Source organism: Lissotriton helveticus, chromosome 8 (genome assembly GCF_964261635.1).
Source record: "Lissotriton helveticus chromosome 8, aLisHel1.1, whole genome shotgun sequence".
In the NCBI taxonomy this organism is placed as follows: domain Eukaryota; kingdom Metazoa; phylum Chordata; class Amphibia; order Caudata; family Salamandridae; genus Lissotriton; species Lissotriton helveticus.
The window spans coordinates 1,026,856,514-1,026,872,700 of record NC_136069.1 but is presented as its reverse complement, the minus strand read 5'-3'; positions in this window follow the sequence as shown (position 1 = coordinate 1,026,872,700).

Here is a 16,187-nt window from a genome sequence, read left to right as displayed (position 1 = left end):
GATGTCATCAGTGATGTCATCAGTGATGTCATTTGAGATGTCATCAGTGATGTCATCAGTGATGTCACTGACCATGTCATGAATGATGTAATATGTGACATCATCAGCAGTGGATTGCAGGTGCGCGATATATAGTTAGTGCAACTAACTATATATGGAATTTCAATGGTTTTGTGTGAGTAAAATAAGGTTTTTTAAATGCTAATTCCTAACTATATATGGTCTATAACCTATGGTTTTTTCAGTGAATTTTCAAGGTTTTGTAAATGCTAATTCCTAACTATATATGGTCTATAACCTATGGTTTTTTCAGTGAATATATATATATATATATGGTAAGTTTATCCTTTTTTTTGTAGGTCCTTGCAATGCTGAATCCCCCAAAAATGGAAATGTACTCCTCTTATCTTGTGCCTATTTTCTTTATTGTTTGTGCTGTGCTGCCATGATGCGTTTCGGCCTTGAAATATATATATATATATATATATATATATATATATTACCTACTGGCGGTCGCCAGTAGGTATATATAGTTAGGATTTTTTCTCTATGGGTTTTTTGAAAATTCTATGTCTAATAACTTTGGCGTTTGTGGACGGAATTGGCTGAAATTTTCAGGAAAATGGCACATTTAGTTTCTGAGCAGCCCCTGAAAATTTTGGGGGGGTTCGTCAAGGGGGGGCCGAGAAAAACGGGGGGTCCCAAAACGCGTTTTTCCCATGTTAATTTCCATAGGGCGGTTGGCCTCACTTTTAGCCCGAACGGCTGAATGGATTTGCACGAAACTTGGCAAAATTGTAGGGACTGGTAGCCCGATGTGCCTTTTGTAGGTCTCAATATATGTGCTCCAGTGGATTTTGAGAAATTAACGTTTAAAAAAAGATATATATCTGTAACAGCGGACTGGGCAGCGGACCAGGACGCGGACTTTTCGCGCAACGGAGCTTTGTGAAGCGAAGCTGATTGGTTCTCCGGCGTCTGTCAACATTCCAAACAGTCCGTAGCGGCCGCCATCTTGTCTCTCAGTAGGATCGAGAGACAAGAGGAGGTCAAAACAAAGGGGGAAATAACTATAAGGGGGCATAGTAGATCCTCGCTGACCCCCTAGGTTTGATGTGGAGGTTTTAAAAGGGCCCCGCGGGGCAAAAAAAAATAATAATAATAATAATCGAACGGCTGAATGGATTTGCACGAAACTTGGCAAAATATTAGGGACTGGTAGCCCGATGTGCCTTTGCTAGGTCTCAATATATGTGCTCCAGTGGATTTTGAGAAATTAACGTTCAAAAAAAGATATATATCTGTAACAGCGCTCCGCTTCGCGTAACGGAGGTTTGCGAAGCTGATTGGTCATTCTGTCACTGGGCTATAGTTGGGCTACATCTGGCTGATATTTGGGCTACATTTGTTTTTTTGTGTGTCTGGCGGCCATCTTTGGGCTACATTGGGCTACATTGGGCTTCATTGGGCTACATTCGGCTAATTAGCAAATAGCTCATCGCAAACTAGGAATGGTAAAGAATCGCTATTTATTCCTTAAAGTTCGCTATTTAGGAAATGCAAAAAACTTTGATGATACATATGGCGGTTCATCTCTAACAAGATAAGAAGCATAGGGATACATTTATGATGACTGGCGCATCACCAGGGATGTGTTAGTCATTCTGTGCCGCTGTTCCGTCACCTATGGTGTGCTGCATTTACAATGCGGCGCATCATGGGGCAAAAACAGCACAGATGCGTGATGTATCTGTGCCGTAAAGGTGGTGCATTGCTGGAGTTGTATCGCAAGTGTGATGAAGCTCCAGCAAGGGTCGGGGGTGCCCCTGTCGCAGGGTTTCTGTTCTCACACAGAACTGTGGACAGAGGATTGGAACCTCGGCGAATTAGGGTGTCCCAAAACTCACGTTAGTGATCAAAAACTCCTTAGCAAGCTAGGTACAGTGTCACATTGGATATAACAAACTCTCAATGTTTAGACAATCCAGAATATGAACTTATAGTACCTCAGGATACGTGGAACTCATGAACAGTCGGTCGTTATAGATTTCTTTGAAACCAGAACATGGAGTTAAGAAGAACAGATGTGTATTTGAAATGTTTATTTACTAATGCCGTCTTCTCAGGCGTAGTACCTTAGATAATAAAAGTACACATATTATCAGTAGCAAAATTACCAGCATAGTTACTAGTACATAAAAAGTGAATGGTGATAGTATGTTAACATGCTGTAAATGAATAAGAGTTAGCAACACTTATAAGCAGCCGCGGGCCGTGGAGGGAGTTACGGTGAGGCAGGGAGGCGGGGAGGCGGGGAGGGGGAGAAGCAGGGTGGAGAATACAAGTACACATATTATCAGTAGCAAAATTACCAGCATAGTTACTAGTACATAAAAAGCGAATGGTGACAGTATGTTAACATGCTGTAAATGAATAAGAGTTAGCAACACTTATAAGCAGCCGCGGGCCGTGGAGGGAGTTACGGTGGGGCAGGGAGGCGGGGAGGGGGAGGGGCAAGGTAGAGAGGGCTCCACCCTGCTTCTCCCCCTCCCCGCCTCCCTGCCCCATCGTAACTCCCTCCACGGCCCGCGGCTGCTTATATCTCACCCTCCCTAATACACATATTATATTATTTGCTAAGAAGGTCTCTTTGTGTTGGTTTAGGGCGTGCCCATACTTTAGTGTCTTAGATTTGAAGGAATCACATCAGCATACACCAGCTCTCTCTTCATGTGAACCGCATCAACTGTTGTGTATGTGTGTTCGGCAAAGCAATATAAAACCCGCCTCATGCCCAGAATTGGCAGAAGTTGCACTTATGTTATGAGTATGAAGTCGTGGAGATCAGACCTCATAACAATTCTGTATCGTGTTGTTCTTGAAACTTTAGCACTCGCTGTACAGATATAGTTTAACAAGTAAAGCAGATAGTAGACCAATAACATATTATTCTCATGTAAACCACGATGAACTACTAGGTGGAAAGCTAAAGCAACAACTAAGTGTCGTGTGCAGAAGTTGCAAAAAAGGAAAAATGGCGTTTAAACCGGTAATGAGCCCATGCTAACTTAACACGGTGTAAAGATATCCAGGACCTAGATGACACCTCCCCATGATCCGGAAACGAACTGAATAAGATAATAGAAGTGCCATCTCATGAGAGCAGATTGCAAGTTTATATGTGGACGGTCCGCAAGGTAAAGCATTAAAAACTAGGAAAATTTAATGCTAAAGAAAAATAAAACAGCCAAGTACTTTATCGAGTCTTAAGCCAATAGGCAAGGTTAATAATAAAAACTTGACAAATAAGTCAATGAATTGTCAATGAAATGCTAGTACTCAGCATATCAAACATGAAAAAGGTCTATGACATAACTGTGTATGCAAAATAAGCTGCAACAGCCTCCAATAGGAAGTCACCGTCTTCATCCGAAAACAGTTCAGCCATCCAATTTAAAAGCGGAAAAGAACATACGTGCTCTCCCAGCACCGGATCCTCTATCACCATCAGAGGACAGCTCAGTGGGTTTTCAAGAAAGCTCTGTTCCAAGAAAGACTGTGCTGCCGCCAGTAAATTCCAGGGACCAAGTAGTCCATGCATCAATGCCACAGCCATAATCCTTTCGCCAGGACAAACCAACTCGTGAGTAATGATAGGAGTCATCAGCTGATTTAAGTCGACGTCAGGAGAAACCGGTCCGCAGAGACACAAATCAATGGCCCAATCGAAATCACAGGTCAGGCAGTGAAATACAGGCTGAACACAGGTGAAGTAGGAGAATCGAAAAGATAATCCATATGCCGTGCTTAATATCGCCAACGGCATTGTGCCATAATATTCTAGCATGCGATTGCGGAACAGTGTCAGCAGCTGCAGGGTGGGAGGTTGCATAGGAGGGACATCCATATTTAAAAATGTAAAAAAGCACAAGAGCGTCCGCTGGTAATGCAAGTAAAAATGCCAATCGACGAAGCAGAGTGGAGAAAATAGAATGAAAGGAAGCAGGGATGACTCCAAAGATTTTCTCAAATGAAGTCACGAGACCACTGGTAACAACTTTAAAAAAGTGCGCCAGGGACTTTGTGGAGGATGCGTTAAAGATAGTCGGAAACATGTTGCTGAAATTGAAAGGCAAATCTTAATTGAAAAGGGTGTGCACCTCTGTACGGGTGTTCGCTATGTGAAGTACGAAAGTTTCACGGGCCGAACTCAAGGCCACCTCTCTCTGAGACAAAAGAGCTCTTATTCTTGCCATGTCGTTGAAACGTGTCCCAAGGTTGGTATTTGTGGCCAGATTGAAAACTCCCTATGTTCATGTGTGGGAGGAAATAGAACATTTCTGCAGCAAATAACCCGTTCACTTACTGTTACGATAAAAGGAATACTTTTAATTAACTCAGAACAATCTTCATTATTGAGCATCAAATAACTACCATTTTCCAACAACTTGAACGTGGGGATGATAGCAGGAACTGGCGTGCCTTGCAACACGCAAGCCATATTTGGTCGGTGTTTGTTGCATGAACCGTGTAACTGTATGTGCCTACACATTAGTGAATGATCTGGCGTCTCAGTGCATTCCTCTCCATTCAGATAAACTTCTTGATCATCTTTGAAACATCTGTATGTGTATGGAAGCGACCAGACCTCATGAAGAAAAGCACTACCTAAAGGTTCATAACGACCTATTGGTATATATTTCATACAATTTGAAAACTTATATAAAGCAAAAGGCAGCGTTATTAAACCGTGGATAAGGCATGTTGCCAAAAAACCCGCAATCCTCTGCTGATGATGTCACTGAGCATGTCATGAATGATGTAATATGTGACATCATCAGCAGTGGATTACGGGTAATAGTATCTCTAGTTTACTCCCCTATAGCTGTCTTTCTTTTAACATAAGTGTCTGTTTCCTTCCCTTATACTTACTGTTTTTGGTTCGCTTCCGGTTCGCGTACCGGCGAGCGAACTGGGAAGCGAACTTAGAGAAATAGAGGTTGGCACAGTTCCAAATATTGTACCAATTTTTTAATAACGGGGAGGTAGTTCTGAAAAGAACTTTTTTTTTTATTTTTCTGAACATTTTTTTACTGTTTTTGAATTTTTCGGAACAGTTTTATATTTTTTTGGGTTTTTCTTGGAGGGGGCAATAAAAATGATTCATTGTAAAGGGCTCAACAGGAGCAACAAAACAAAAAAAAGAAGTATTTATTATTTTGGGCGTTTCGTACAAACTTGCATATGATAGTCAATAGCTCTGTTGATCAGAGTGATGCTTTTTTCTCCGTAGGAAATGAATCCATCGCAAAATGCGCAGATGTGTTTTACATCACCAAATCTCATTTGTATATTTGGCACCATCTCCCTGCCCTCTGGTCCCGTTACTTCCGGTACAACAGATCTTCTGGCAATAATAGGGAGATTATCTAGGTCGTTCCGAAACTGTGCAGCACTGTAGTTGTTAGGATGCCACCTAGTCATATGGCGATGCATTGTGTAGTTTCCGAAACTGTATTTTTTGTCGGTCCCTCTGGACAGTCTATCTTGACATATAAGGCAAGTTACGTATCTTGCATTTACTTTTTTCTGACCTTTGGGAATTTTAAAAAATTGCCAAATGAAGTTTTCTTTCCGGTGAGACGTCCTGGGCTGCTCAGGCAAAAACTGCCTCTCTTCGTGCTCGTCCTCCTGTTCCTCTTCTTCTTCTTCTTGTTGAATTATAACTTGAGCAGGTGGTCCACTCTTCCTTGGATGTGGTGGAGGTGGTGGGGAAGCACCAGCTGAAGCTACTAAAGAAGCCATTGCTCAGTGATCACAAAGGGTCTTTCTCTCACAATGATGAAAGTCAGAGTGAGGAAAGAAGGAGGGATTTTCATCATTTGGGAAAAACAAGAGTTCTCAACCAATCAAAAGTGTTCATTTTAGATTATATGACCTAGTCTTACATCATTAGGAAACCAAAAGTGAAATGAACCAATGAAAAGTGTTATTACCAAGTCACATGACTTGCTGTGTTTACGTTAAGCGCTTTGCAGGGCCTCCCGGTTTGCTTCCAGAAACCTGCGCTTTGCGACTCGCTTCGCGTACCAGTTCGCTAACGTAGTACGTCATATGACGTATCACGCGACAACGTGAAACGTCATGCGGACGGGAGGCGTCACGATGTTGTTTTGTAACGCGGCACTTGCGGTAAAGAAACGTTTACCGGCTCGCGGTCTATTTCGCGGCATCAAGGTCAGCTAACGGGAAGCTTCCCGATTTGCGAAGCGGGAACGAAGAAAAAAAAATATTTTAAAAAAAAATTATTCATAAACATATAAAATATATTTTTGGATTTAAAGAAGAATACATTTTACAGCTACAGATATTAGCTGTTAAAAAACCAATGAAATTCACAGAAAAAACCATAGGTTATGGACCATATATAGTTAGGAATTAGCATTTACAAAACCTTGAAAATTCACTGAAAAAACCATAGGTTATAGACCATATATAGTTAGGAATTAGCATTTACAAAACCTTGAAAATTCACTGAAAAAACCATAGGTTATAGACCATATATAGTTAGGAATTAGCATTTAAAAAACCTTATTTTACTCACACAAAACCATTGAAATTCCATATATAGTTAGTTGCACTAACTATATATCGCGCACCCGCAATCCACTGCTGATCATGTCACATATTACATCATTCATGACATGGTCAGTGACATCACTGATGACATCACTGATGACATCTCAAATGACATCACTGATGACATCACTGATGACATCTCATTTGACATCATTCTTGTGCTAATACGATAAACCTCTTCAGACTCTAATATAACCTTAGATACACTCAGTGTATACAGACACTCACACACTGGCACTCATCCATGGAGTTACTCACACACCTAGTCAGTCATGCAAAGAAACAATCTCACCTCCATTTCTTCAACTATACAGTTGTACACACCTTACTTATTCAAACATATACTAACACATATTTACTCTCTTATACAATCCCTGATACAAATTCACAATGACCCATACAACCACTCACACATTCAGTGGCTCTCATGCACAGTTATTTATATATGCCAACTCTCACATGTACTGTGTTTTACATATGTACTTACTATGACATGTAGCATTGAGATATCCATTCACTCATCAATACACTCATGCACACAGTCAACTGCCCATGTAGCTGTTTCCACATGCACTCTTGAACTCATACACCTAGTGAATCAACTGCTCACACATCTATGCACAGAGTCACACACCTCCCAGCCACCCCTACACAAACTCAATCTCCCATACAAATACTTGGGCAACCAATCAATAACACATATAGCCTCTCGTATAGCTAATGATCAACACATGCAGCAGTTTACATCACAACAGACATAATGATGCACAAATTAAGACAGTTCAGTCACTAACCCATGCATTCAGTGAGACACATTTAATCACTCACTCATACAGTCAGTCACGCACCTACTAAATCCTTCATCCAGACACTTATACATCCACTCATTCTTCAATATGTAAGACATATTTTAACTTTACAGAAACATACAGTCACTGGATGTTGTCATCAGTGATGTCATCAGTGATGTCATTTGAGATGTCATCAGTGATGTCATCAGTGATGTCACTGACCATGTCATGAATGATGTAATATGTGACATGATCAGCAGTGGATTGCGGGTGCGCGATATATAGTTAGTGCAACTAACTATATATGGAATTTCAATGGTTTTGTGTGAGTAAAATAAGGTTTTTTAAATGCTAATTCCTAACTATATATGGTCTATAACCTATGGTTTTTTCAGTGAATATATATATATATATTACCTACTGGCGATAGCCAGTAGGTATATATAGTTAGGATTTTTTTCCTATGGGATTTTTGAAAATTCTATGTCGAATAACTTTGGCGTTTGAGGACAGAATTGGCTGAAATTTTCAGGGAAATGGAACATTTTGTTTCTGAGCAGCCCCTGAAAATTTGGGGGGGTTTCGTCAAGGGGGGGCCGAGAAAAAAGGGGGGTCCCAAAACGTGTTTTTCCCATGCAATTTTCCATAGGGCGGTTGGCCTCACTTTTAGCCTGAACGGCTGAATGGATTTACACCAAACTTGGCAAAATTGTAGGGACTGGTAGCCCGATGTGCCTTTGCTATGTCTCAAGATATAGGCTCCAGTGGTTTTTACGAAAATTAACTTTGAAAAATATATATTGGGCTACATTGGGCTATATATATGTTGGAGCCCAAATGTAGCCCAATGTAGCCCAATGTAGCCCAATGTAGCCCAAAGATGGCCACCAGAGACAAAAAAAACAAATGTAGCCCAAATATCAGCCAGATGTAGCCCAACTATAGCCCAATGACAGAATGTCCCAGAGTGTTCTAAAGAACAACTAGAGTGCTAACAGTCCTACTTATTACAAAGGTATGGCACACCTGAAGCCATCTTGATTGGAATAAAGTGGTAACTCTTAAAACATTTAATTTAAAAATGAACAAAATGAGGGGGTTCATTTTGCCATAGAAAGTATGATTAGCGAATATATGACGAAATCCCGCATACCATCAGTCCGCAAAAAAAATCCCGCATGTACTATTAGGCCGCAAATTAAAATAACGAAAACTTTTAGAACGAATATGCCTTTAGCATACACTAAAAAACTAAACTACCCTAAACCCTAAACACTACCCCCAGCATGACCCTACACTACACAAACAGTACAACACTACCCTAAACCCTAAAACACTACCCCCAGCATGACCCTACACTACGCAAACACTACAACACTACCCAAAACCCTAAAACACTACACCCCAGCATGACCCTACACTACGCAAACACTACAACACTACCCTAAACCCTAAAACACTACCCCCAGCATGACCCTACACTACGCAAACACTACAACACTACCCAAAACCCTAAAACACTACACCCCAGCATGACCCTACACTACGCAAACACTACAACACTACCCTAAACCCTAAAACACTACCCCCAGCATGACCCTACACTACGCAAACACTACAACACTACCCTAAACCCTAAAACACTACCCCCAGCATGACCCTACACTACGCAAACACTACAACACTACCCTAAACCCTAAAACACTACCCCCAGCATGACCCCACACTACGCAAACACTACAACACTACCCTAAACCCTAAAACACTACCCCCAGCATGACCCTACACTACGCAAACACTACAACACTACCCAAAACCCTAAAACACTACCCCCAGCATGACCCTACACTACGCAAACACTACAACACTACCCAAAACCCTAAAACACTACCCCCAGCATGACCCTACACTACGCAAACACTACAACACTACCCAAAACCCTAAAACACTACCCCCAGCATGACCCTACACTACGCAAACACTACAACACTACCCAAAACCCTAAAACACTACCCCCAGCATGACCCTACACTACGCAAACATTACAACACTACCCAAAACCCAAAAACACTACACCCCAGCATGACCCTACACTATGCAAACACTACAACACTACCCAAAACCCTAAAACACTACCCCCAGCATGACCCTACACTACGCAAACACTACAACACTACCCAAAACCCTAAAACACTACCCCCAGCATGACCCTACACTATGCAAACACTACAACACTACCCTAAACCCTAAAATACTACACCCCAGCATGACCCTACACTACGCAAACACTACAACACTACCCAAAACCCTAAAACACTACCCCCAGCATGACCCTACACTACGCAAACACTACAACACTATCCTAAACCCTAAAACACTACGCCCAGCATGACCCTACACTACGCAAACACTACAACACTACCCTAAACCCTAAAACACTAGCCCCAGCATGACCCTACACTACGCAAACACTACAACACAACCCTAAACCCTAAAACACTACCCCCAGCATGACCCTACACTACGCAAACACTACAACACTACCCTAAACCCTAAAACACTACCCCCAGCATGACCCTACACTACGCAAACACTACAACACAACCCTAAACCCTAAAACACTACCCCCAGCATGACCCTACACTAAACAACCACCACAACTCTACACTACACTAACACAACACTACACTACACAACACTACACTACACTACACAATCACTAACCCACGAAAAAATTAACACAAACCCACTTACCTCTCTCGTCATCGTGGTTTTCACAACGCAAATGCATTTACCATACATGCCTTTAAAACGTAATTCTTTGTAATGGCATGCGCGATAAATGCACATGCGTTTTGAAAAAATGCGGGATAATGGTATGCGAGGTCAATGACCTTGCGGGATAATGGTATGCGGACTGAAAGTCTGCGGGATAAAAAATGCGGGGAAAATGGCTGCAAACCATGATTAGCAGCAGACTTCCCTGGTGAGCACTAGCTTTACTACAGTGATCTAATGAGCAACTAGAGTGCTAACATTCAGAATTTATGGCAAATGTGTGACACATCTGAATGCCTTCTTGATAGAACCAAAGTAAACAAGCATTGAAAATGCAATAGATCTCGCCCTCGTTTAAGTTAAAGCCATTCTGTTTGTAATGAGGTGGCTTTTTAACTTTGCTTTTATTAGTGTTTTTAAAACTTTCATGTAAATAACATGCATATGTATGCATATATGTATATGTATGCATGCATTTATATTTATATAGATATGCAGATTATATATGTTTAAATATGTATATTACCTACTGGCGATAGCCAGTGGGTATATATAGTTAGGATTTTTTCTCTATGGGATTTCTGAAAATTCTATGTCTAATAACTTTGGCGTTTGTGGACGGAATTGGCTGACATTTTCAGGAAAATGGCACATTTCGTTTCTGAGCAGCCCCTGAAAATTTGGGGGGGTTTCGTCAAGGGGGGGCCGAGAAAAAAGGGGGGTTCCAAAACGCGTTTTTCCCATTCATTTTTCCATAGGGCGGTTGGACTCACTTTTAGCTCGAACGGCTGAATAGATTTACATGAAACTTGGCACAATTGTAGATATGGTTTGCCCGACGTGCCTTTGCTATGTCTCAATATATGTGCTCCAGTGGATTTTGAGAAATTAACGTTTAAAAAAATATATATATCTGTGACAGCGCTCCGGTTAGCGCCCCGGTTCGCGTACCTGACGCGTAACGGAACTTCGCGAAGCGAAGCTGATTGGCTCTCCGGTGTCTGTCAACATTCTAAACAGTCCGGAGCGGCCGCCATCTTGTCTCTCGGTACGATCGAGAGACAAGATGTGGTGAAAAACGAAGGGGGAAATGAAGGAAAGGGCGCAAGGTAGACCACTCCTGACCCCCTAGGATTGATGAGGGGGATATAAAAGTGCCCCGCGGGGCAAAAAAAAAAAAAAAACAATGTGTGCGATTTTACGCCGTAGAGGCGCGTCCCGGTACGCGAACCGGGCAGCTCACCGGGCAGCTAACCGGGCAGCTAACCGGCAGCGTAGCTGTCAACATTGTAAACAGTCCGGAGCGGCCGCCATCTTGTCTCTCGGTAGGTTCGAGAGACAAGATGTGGTGAAAAAAGAAGGGGGAATTGAAGGAAAGGGGGCAAGGTAGACCACTCCTGACCCCCTAGGATTGATGAGGGGGATATTAAAGTCCCCCGCGATTTTTCGCGGTAGAGGCGCTTCCCGGTACGCGAACCGGGCAGCTAACCGGCAGCGTAGCGGGAGTCCGCCATCTTGTGTTTTTGGAGCGTCCGGTTCGCGTACCGGGTAGCGTCCCGGTAAGCGTAACAAGGGGAAAACCAAGAGAAACAGTAAAAAAAAAATTAAGGGAATAGATTTCCAGCAAACTTGGCAAAATTGCAGGGACTGTTTGTTTGATGTGCCTTTGCAAGGCCTCAAGATATGTGCACGTGTGGATTTTGTCTAATTAAGGTTAAAAAAAATATATATATCTGTAAGCGTGCTCCGGCACGCTTACGTTACGGGTTTTGTTTGCGCTGCAGAGCCGATACGTCACGGTTATGCGACGCGTCATGAGGCGTCTCACGTGGCTACGTGATACGTCACGTAATAAAGAATATATTTTACAGCTATAGATATTAGCTTTTAAAAAACCAATGAAATTCACTGAAAAAACCATAGGTTATAGACCATATATAGTTAGGAATTTGCATTTACAAAACCTTGAAAATTCACTGAAAAAACCATAGGTTAGAGACCATATATAGTTAGCTGGACATTTTATTGACATAAAACCAATGAAATTCCATATATAGTTAGTTGCACTAACTATATATCGCGCACCCGCAATCCACTGCTGATGATGTCACATATTACATCATTCATGACATGGTCAGTGACATCACTGATGACATCACTGATGACATCTCAAATGACATCTCAAATGACATCACTGATGACGTGGACCTTGGTCAGCGGACTCGATAATTCTCGCTTCGGTGCTTACTCTAATCAGGGGTTCCACTCGGCAACTCTGGGCATTAGCTTGCCTAATCTCCACAACGGCCCCACCAATTCCGGGGATGCCTGGCTCCACCTTGGGGACTCCCAGCAAGGGACCATCCCACAGGGAAAGCCAGGACGGGTTCCCCAGAGTTATACAGCGCCGGGACGCCCCGTTGCTGGGGCAGCTGTGCGCTTTACAAGTATACTACATTTACATTTACATTTACATCATGACACACCAATACCAGTTACTACATACGCACTCACTGATTCCTACGTCTACACATACATTCACTCATTCACCCATACAATCACTCATACATACAGTCACTCATTATTACAACACTATCATATGCACTCATACACCTATGCAGACACTCACACACTGCCACTCATCCATGGAGTTACTCACACACCTAGTCAGTCCTGTAAAGAATCAATCACACTTCCATTTCCTCATCTATACAGTTAAACACAGAACACCATACTTCAGTGACATCACTGATGACATCACTGATGACATCTCAAATGACATCACTGATGACATCTCAAATGACATCACTTATGACATCATGACACACCAATACCAGTTACTACATACGCACTCACTGATTCCTACGTCTACACACACATTCACTCATTCACCCATACAATCACTCATACATACAGTCACTCATTATTACAACACTATCATATGCACTCATACACCTAGTCAGTCCTGTGAAGAATCAATCACACTTCGATTTCCTCATCTATACAGTTAAACACAGAACACCATACTTTTCACACATATACTAACACATACTTACTCTCTTATACAATCACTGATACAAGTACACATTGATATGCACAGAGTCACACACCTCCCAGCCAGCCACACACACACTCAGTCTTCCATACATCCACTCATTCTTCAATATGTAAAACATATTTAAACTTTACAAAAACACACAGACACTAGATGATGTCATCAGTGATGTCATTTGAGATGTCATCAGTGATGTCATCAGTGATGTCATTTGAGATGTCATCAGTGATGTCACTGACCATGTCATGAATGATGTAATATGTGACATCATCAGCAGTGGATTGCGGGTGCGCGATATATAGTTAGTGCAACTAACTATATATGGAATTTCATTGGTTTTATGTCAATAAAATGTCCAGCTAACTATATATGGTCTCTAACCTATGGTTTTTTCAGTGAATTTTCAAGGTTTTGTAAATGCAAATTCCTAACTATATATGGTCTATAACCTATGGTTTTTTCAGTGAATATATATATATATATATATATATATATATATATATATATATATATATATATATATATATATATATATATTACCTACTGGCGGTCGCCAGTAGGTATATATAGTTAGGATTTTTTCTCTATGGGTTTTTTGACAATTCTATGTCTAATAACTTTGGCGTTTGTGGACGGAATTGGCTGAAATTTTCAGGAAAATGGCACATTTTGTTTCTGAGCAGCCCTTGAAAATTTGGGGGGGGTTCGTCCAGTGGGGGCCGAGAAAAAAGGGGGGTCCCAAAACGTGTTTTTAACATTGAGTTTTCCATAGGGCGGTTGGCCTCACTTTTAGCCCGAACGGCTGAATGGATTTGCACGAAACTTGGCAAAATTGTAGGGACTGGTAGCCCGATGTGCCTTTTGTAGGTCTCAATATATGTGCTCCAGTGGATTTTGAGAAATTAACGTTTAAAAAAAATATATATCTGTAACAGCGGACCGGGCAGCGCTCTGGTTCGCGGACTTTTCGCGCAACGGAGCTTTGTGAAGCGAAGCTGATTGGTTCTCCGGCGTCTGTCAACATTCCAAACAGTCCGTAGCGGCCGCCATCTTGTCTCTCGGTAGGATCGAGAGACAAGAGGAGGTCAAAACAAAGGGGGAAATAACTATAAGGGGGCATAGTAGATCCTCGCTGACCCCTAGGTTTGATGTGGAGGTTTTAAAAGGGCCCCGCGGGGCAAAAAAAATTAATAATAATAATAATCGAACGGCTGAATGGATTTGCACGAAACTTGGCAAAATTGTAGGGACTGGTAGCCCGATGTGCCTTTGCTAGGTCTCAATATATGTGCTTCAGTGGATTTTGAGAAATTAACGTTCAAAAAAAGATATATATCTGTAACAGCGCACCGCTTCGCGTACTTTTCGCGTTACGGAGCTTTGCGAAGCGAAGCTGATTGGCTCTCCGGTGTCTGTAAACATTCCAAACAGTACGTAGCGGCCGCCATCTTGTCTCTCGGTAGGATCGAGAGACAAGAGGAGGCCAAAGCGAAGGGGCAAATGACCATAAGGGGGCATAGTAGATCCTCGCTGACCCCCTAGGTTTGATGTGGAGGTTTTAAAAGGGCCCCGCGGGGCAAAAAAAAAAAATTATAATAATAATCGAACGGCTGAATGGATTTGCACGAAACTTGGTAAAATATTAGGGACTGGTAGCCCGATGTGCCTTTGCTATGTCTCAATATATGTGCTTCAGTGCATTTTGAGAAATTAACGTTCAAAAACAAGATATATATCTGTAACAGCGCTCCGCTTCGCGGAGATAAAATTATATCTGTATTACCTAGCTGTTGCTAACACCAGTTAGCGACGGCTAGTAGGAGATAGCGACCATCTTGGGTCCCACTTTGCATGTGAGTGATATTTATCACTAATGACATGCAAAGTGGGCATGCCAAGATGTTAGCGACTGGAAACAGTCGCTAACATCGCTATCTCCTATTATCAACTTTTGGAAATATTCGAGATAAGCGCGAATATCTCCAAAAAGTAACAGCTGCCCTGAGCAGTTCTTAGCCATGTTATCCAATGGGAGGTGGATAACATGGCTAAGAGCATTAGCTCGGTAATGCATGAATATCGCGGAGTTTTCAGCGATATTAATGCATTGCGCTCGTTTTTTATCGTATTTGCGATAAACCTTGATAATAGCAAGGTTTATCTGCGATAATTTCTGACGGTAAAAAAATCTTTGCAATGCATCGTTAGGGATAAATATCGCTTAACTTTGGTAATATGCCCCAATGTCTGTTAACGTTCGATTCGAAGGAAATCAGGAATTGTTGAAAAACATTGTGTGCGCCATCTTGTCTTTTTTCAAATGCCACACTTTTGTCGTGCACGGCAGCCATTTTAGATGCCTTGACCAGACCCACTCTGTGCACGCTGTCGATCCTTAGCATGGCTCCCCACCCTCGCAAGCATCTCACCCAGGCAGTGGTCACCCCCGCTCTCTGTCTTATGCATGGGTAATAAACCTCCCCCCATCTGCGCTGCTCTTCCCTGAGAATCACACCCTGTGCCCGCCCGACACCTCCCTTTCGCCCTATTCACTACCGCACCCTCTGACACTCCTTTTCCTCTGTGTCCGATTGTCCAGGCCGGTCCTAGGCTATCAGCTAGCCCTGCAGATGTAGTTTATGGCCACAGCTGTAAAGAATCACCCCTCTTCAAAGGAGTTATAGTAGATCAAGGCCCACACTCGATGAGATCCGTCACAGCAGAAGCGTTGCTATTATCTGAAAACCATCCTGTATTGTGATTGGGGAGGGGACCGAGCGTGAAGCGGAAGATTCCAGGGATGACTCTTTGTACATCAAAGTTTTTACAATTATGTGTCACATTAAAAATATATAGCACTCCGACAAAGTAGTAAGATTATAAAACTTTAATAATTTATAAATATATACAAGAAAACAAAAATA